Source organism: Hemibagrus wyckioides, linkage group LG06 (genome assembly GCF_019097595.1).
Source record: "Hemibagrus wyckioides isolate EC202008001 linkage group LG06, SWU_Hwy_1.0, whole genome shotgun sequence".
Classification (NCBI taxonomy): Eukaryota; Metazoa; Chordata; class Actinopteri; order Siluriformes; family Bagridae; genus Hemibagrus; species Hemibagrus wyckioides.
Genome location: NC_080715.1, coordinates 41,544,153 through 41,550,648, shown reverse-complemented (window position 1 = coordinate 41,550,648; position 6,496 = coordinate 41,544,153). Strand labels below are relative to the sequence as shown.

The window sequence follows — 6,496 nt, the reverse complement described above, 5'->3', positions numbered from 1 at the left end:
CCTAAGAGCTACAGTCTCCGCCCGTCCCCCCGCCCACACCCGCGCGTCCTCTATCCTGATTGGCTGAGGCGGGACACATTCAAAACATTCCCCCGCCGCCGATTGGACGGCCGCTCCAACCGTCAAAAGGGACGACATACGGAAGTTCACTTACGCTGTGCGCTGCCGTCCGAAAATGCTAACAGCTAAACGCTAAAATATTTTATTCCACAAATGTAAAGGCAGTAAAAGTTTCTCTCACTTTCATAAAGATATTAGGATTTAGATGAACTCTTTGTCCACATCCTGTAACAGAAAAGCTGCCAAAGAATATGTGCTCGCAATTTAATGTTTTTACATAATTTAATTTTATTTATTTAGATTTTTTATTTATTTATTTAAATTCAATCATTCATTTATGTATTTTTATATATTATTTTTTAATTTTAGTTAATTATTTTTATTTATTTATTATGTATTATTTATTTGTTTACTATTCATTTATTCATTTATTTGTTTATTTTTATATATTATTTTATTGGTCCTATTTTATTAATATATTTATTATATATTAATTTTAAGTAATTCATTTATTTATTTATTTATTTATTATTTTATTTAAATTTATCCATTTATTTATATTTATATATTAATTATATATTTTTTATTTTAATTAATTAATTAATTAATTTATTTATTTGTTTGTTTTTTATTTTTAGTTTATTTATATATATATATATATATATATATATATATATATATATATATATAAACTTATATATATATAAGTATTTGTTTTGTTTATATATATAAACAAAACAAATATATATATATATATATATATATATATATATATATATATATATATATATATATATATATATATATATATATGTTTTGTTTTGTTTATTGTCACAGAATGTTGTGGATTTTTTTGTCTGTACCTGTACCCCTGGCTCTTTCTTTCTCGGTTCCTATATCATATTAACAAAATAATAAATAAATAAATTCAAAAAACTAAATAAATAAATAAATTCAAAAAATGACAGAACAGCAACATGTCGCCTTCTGAATCTGGCTCTGTCAAAGTGTTAAAGGTGCAATAAGCGTAATAAATCCTTACAAATAACCCGCAAAATATATACAACGTAATTAATTAACAAAAAAATGATAATATTTTAAGCCGTGACCTCAGGATTAAAGGACTACGTGACAGGGAATTGTTTTTCCGGTCTGGAATGCTTGTTTGTTTTATATCTTAAATGACGTTACAGAGCCATAGTAGATCCAGGGGGCGGGGCTTCGTGAACATGGGGGGGGGTGGGAGTTGAGGGCACAGGAAGTAAAAAAAAAAATGTTAATTAAAAGTCTAAAACAGACTGGACTAATCTTACCCAATGGACCTTTAAAGGTGCAATAGGCAATTTTTACATATTTTTACTTATATATAAATAACTGTCAAAATAAGTCCTTTAACACACACATCATGCACCTTTAAAGGTTTAATAGCCACCTTTTTTATGTTAAATTCTGTACTTGTATAACTTGGAAGATATGGAGTACACTCATTTTACAGACACTTAGATGCTTAACTGACCATTGTGGATCATGTGGGCGGAGCTTTGTGAACATGGGCGGGGTCTGGGAGTAGATTCGAGGAGTAGAGTAAAATCATTCAAATGTCAAACCAATGAATCAGTCAAAGACTTCATCTAAAAACAACAGCAACAACAATAACAAGAATAATCATAATAATAATAATAATAATAATAATAATAATAATAATAATAATAATAATAATAATAATTCTCTGTTTTGTTGTTTGTTTGTTTAATTGTTTAGCTTGTTTTAGCAACATTAGGCTGTGAGGCTGAGTTGCTACCTCAGACTGAATGAGAACGTTGTCATTCTTCTTCTTCTCCTCCTCCTCCTCCTCCTTCTTCTTCTTCTTCTTCTTCTTCTTCTTCTTCTTCTTCTTCTTCTTCTTCTTCTTCATCTTCTGAACTCCAGCTCCAATCTGTTTCTCATGCTTTTTCTCAGACTTAACCTCAGAGTATATGTACTACAGTCATACTGATGGAGGTTTAGCTGTAGTTCAGCTCTTGTTGTACTAGTTTAGTTAACACTTTGCCCCAGAGTGCCAGTGTGAGTCAGAGCAGCTTGGTGGGGTGGGGTGGGTTGGGGTGGGGTGAATCACACCCGGATGTGGCTTTACTGAGCCACTCGTTTCAGTGTGAAAGTGTGGGCCATGTGAGTTGCTCCTCTCCCTGAACACACTAACACATAAATATTATTCATGATTTGCTTATCAGCTTCTCAGCTTCTTATCACAGACAACCTGCCATCAGCAGCAATGACGAACTCTGTCTCCCCGAACGATGCACACAGACACCCAGGTGTATTCATAACGGAATTAAACACAGCCATGTTTCCCATACGGTGCTTCAGAAAGATCAAAAAAAAAATTTCTGGGTGTAACATTAGACTTTCGTAATGAGACGACACATGACAATAAGAAATGAAATGAAGTGAACAGGGGTGTGGTCAGAGGCGTGTAAGACTACACCCTGCTGTATGAGTCACTGCTCCAGCACATCTGGATCTGTTAAAGCCACCAGATGTCATCCACAGGCTCAGTCACCATGACAACTGGCTAAAGAGAATCAGATGGAAAGCAAAGCTAAGGGTCAGCTTTCACTTTATTTTGTGTAATTATCAATCTGCTGGTTCAATACAGTACAGTGTAAAGTACAGTGTACAGTGCTGTGGTGAAGATTTCAAAACTGTTAGGCCACGCCTCTTTATTAATACTGACAAACACATAGGCCATGCCTCTTTATTAATACTGACACACACATAGGCCACGCCTCTTTATTAATACTGACAAACACATAGGCCACGCCTCTTTATTAATACTGACACACACATAGGCCACGCCTCTTTATTAATACTGACACACACATAGGCCATGCCTCTTTATTAATACTGACACACACATAGGCCACACCTCTTTATTAATACTGACAGACACATAGGCCATGCCTCTTTATTAATACTGACAGACACATAGGCCACGCCTCTTTATTAATACTGACAAACACATAGGCCATGCCTCTTTATTAATACTGACACACACATAGGCCACGCCTCTTTATTAATACTGACACACACATAGGCCACGCCTCTTTATTAATACTGACACACACATAGGCCATGCCTCTTTATTAATACTGACAGACACATAGGCCACGCCTCTTTATTAATACTGACAAACACATAGGCCACGCCTCTTTATTAATACTGACACACACATAGGCCACGCCTCTTTATTAATACTGACACACACATAGGCCATGCCTCTTTATTAATACTGACACACACATAGGCCACGCCTCTTTATTAATACTGACAGACACATAGGCCATGCCTCTTTATTAATACTGACACACACATAGGCCATGCCTCTTTATTAATACTGACACACACATAGGCCATGCCTCTTTATTAATACTGACACACACATAGGCCACGCCTCCTTTATTAGTTCTGAAAGACACATAGGCCACGCCTCCTTTATTAGTTCTGAAAGACACATAGGCCACGCCTCCTTTATTAGTGCTGACACACATAGGCCACGCCTCCTTTATTAGTGCTGACACACAAATAGGCCACGCCTCCTTTATTAGTATTGACACACATAGGCCACACCTCCTTTATTAGTGCTGACACACACATAGGCCATGCCTCTTTATTAATACTGACACACACATAGGCCACGCCTCTTTATTAATACTGACACACACATAGGCCACGCCTCTTTATTAATACTGACACACACATAGGCCATGCCTCTTTATTAATACTGACACACACATAGGCCACGCCTCTTTATTAATACTGACAGACACATAGGCCATGCCTCTTTATTAATACTGACAGACACATAGGCCATGCCTCTTTATTAATACTGACACACACATAGGCCACGCCTCTTTATTAATACTGACAGACACATAGGCCATGCCTCATTATTAATATTGACACACACATAGGCCACACCTCTTTATTAATACTGACACACACATAGGCCATGCCTCTTTATTAATACTGACACACACATAGGCCACGCCTCTTTATTAATACTGACACACACATAGGCCACGCCTCTTTATTAATACTGACAGACACATAGGCCATGCCTCTTTATTAATACTGACAGACATATAGGCCACGCCTCTTTATTAATACTGACAGACACATAGGCCACGCCTCTTTATTAATACTGACAGACACATAGGCCACGCCTCTTTATTAATACTGACACACACATAGGCCATGCCTCTTTATTAATACTGACACACACATAGGCCACGCCTCTTTATTAATATTGACACACACATAGGCCATGCCTCCTTTATTAGTGCTGACACACATAGGCCACGCCTCCTTTATTAGTGCTGACACACATAGGCCACGCCTCCTTTATTAGTGCTGACACACAAATAGGCCACGCCTCCTTTATTAGTGCCGACACACACATTTGCATGTACACACATTAGAGAGCAATTAGAAATATTTTCTAGTTTTAGCTAGTTTTTGATTTGACATATCATTAATGAGGAAGAAGAAGAAGAAGGCCTATCCCGAATTCTGAGTAAAATGTTCTTTCAGAAAGCAGGCCAGCGGAAGATCCCGACAGCGCATTTGTCATCATGACACACACTTATCACCGGGACGGCAGAAATGTTTCGCTCAGGAATGTGCACTGTTAGCTGGCTCACGCTCAAAGCCAAGCACAGACTTGACAAGTCCTCATGTAGTGTGTAGGGAGAGAGGGAGCGAGGCAGCATGAGAGAGAGGCCTGCAGCAGGGAGAAGGATCCTCAGAAACACCCGGTTTATTAGAGTTCAAGAAAATAAAGGATTCTGGCGTCCATCTACATCAGCCAGAGTGATCTCTAAATGACCATGTCATTTTTACTCTCCAACCCTTGAGCACCCCATCCAAGCTCGTTAGTATCAAGTGAGCAAGTTTGTTTAGCTAATTTTAGCAAGAGTTATAGCTGATTTAATATTTCACATGGGCCTCATTTATCAAACTGGACAAAGACAAATTGAATCATAAATAATTCACATAAATCAAGAGGGTAGTTTAATTGATCATGTCCTCCTGTGTAGTGTATAATATGCTTCTGGAATTTATTAGCAACAGTAACATTACAATGCATTATTATTATTATTATTATTATTATTATTATTATTATTATTATTATTATTATTATTATTATTTTCCGTTGATTTCGTGCTTAATTCTAAGGGAACAACAAAACGTCAGTCGGCCAACAGCGCCCTCTGCTGGCTGAAGAGAGACTTAGGTTAAACCACACATCGCAGTTCCTAATATTGGCCACTAGATGTCGCCAGAGATTATATTAAAAAATAATAACTACTCAGCGATCAATTGTAGCACAATAAGAACACAGGAAGTGGTTGTAAACGTTACCACAGTGTGGTACACACACACACGCACACACACACACACACACACACATCTATCTATCTATCTATCTATCTATCTATCTATCTATCTATCTATCTATCTATAGGAAGAACAAAAATAAATCAGTAAAAGTAAATATTTTTATGGTTAATCGACTTGCACTTGCATTAATTATGTCTTTCTAAATAAAATATATATTTGTGTATATATCTGGTCTTCTAATTTGAATAAAAGATTCTGTGTAAAATATACTTATAATATATCTATAAACAGTGACACACCTGGAATACTGGAATATATTGTTATTAAAAAATAATGTATATTTTTTTTACATTATTATACAAATGATAAACCAATATAAACCATCTATATAATTTAGCTTCTTTATTATTATTATTATTATTATTATTATTATTATTATTATTATTACTATATGGACAAACATTTACAGAAAACTGTATTATATTTTATATATAGAACTCTCTCTCTCTCTCTCTGTGTGTGTGTGTGTGTGTGTGTGTGTGTGTTTGTGTGAGCGTTTCATCATCAATGAGATCATCTTATAGATTATTTATACACCGGAGCAGATTATTTTTCTCTATCGGATTCTCACATTCCCCCAGACCCGTGTTAGGATTAAAGCCTGTGAGGTGAGGAATAATTCCGTTATTATAATAAAAAAATCTGAGCTAATATTTGAGTCAGTATTTGAGATAAGGCTCAGTCTTGAACGTGATTGGACCACATGACCGCACCGCAGTGAAGGGGCTGGGCGAGAGAGAGAGAGAGAGAGAGAGGCTGATGGTGGATATGATAAAGACGGCGGGTCTGCTCGGTTGAAGCCGGTCATTTGTTTTAATTTCTGTATGATTTCTTAGTTCAATTCACGCGCCGCCGCTTGTTTGCTCTGTGCGCCGAGAGACGCGATGCGCTGCGCCCCGGGAGCCGCCACCCTGCTGCATCCTCTCTAGCGCTCCGACACCTCGCTTTGTCGGCGTCTTATTTCTGTCTCAAGATC

The 6,496-nt window shown here is 36.7% G+C and overlaps 1 protein-coding gene across 1 annotated transcript in view; it reads left to right on the top strand.

Moving 5' to 3' along the window:
- The first annotated feature begins 6,114 nt into the window (after window positions 1-6,114).
- Window positions 6,115-6,496, top strand: part of LOC131355310 (kinesin-like protein KIF3C) — an 18,780-nt gene continuing 18,398 nt past the window's right edge. Inside the window, exon 1 of the mRNA XM_058393698.1 lies at window positions 6,115-6,496. This exon is cut by the window's right edge and continues 1,475 nt beyond it. The gene's annotated coding sequence lies outside the window, so the exon portion shown is untranslated.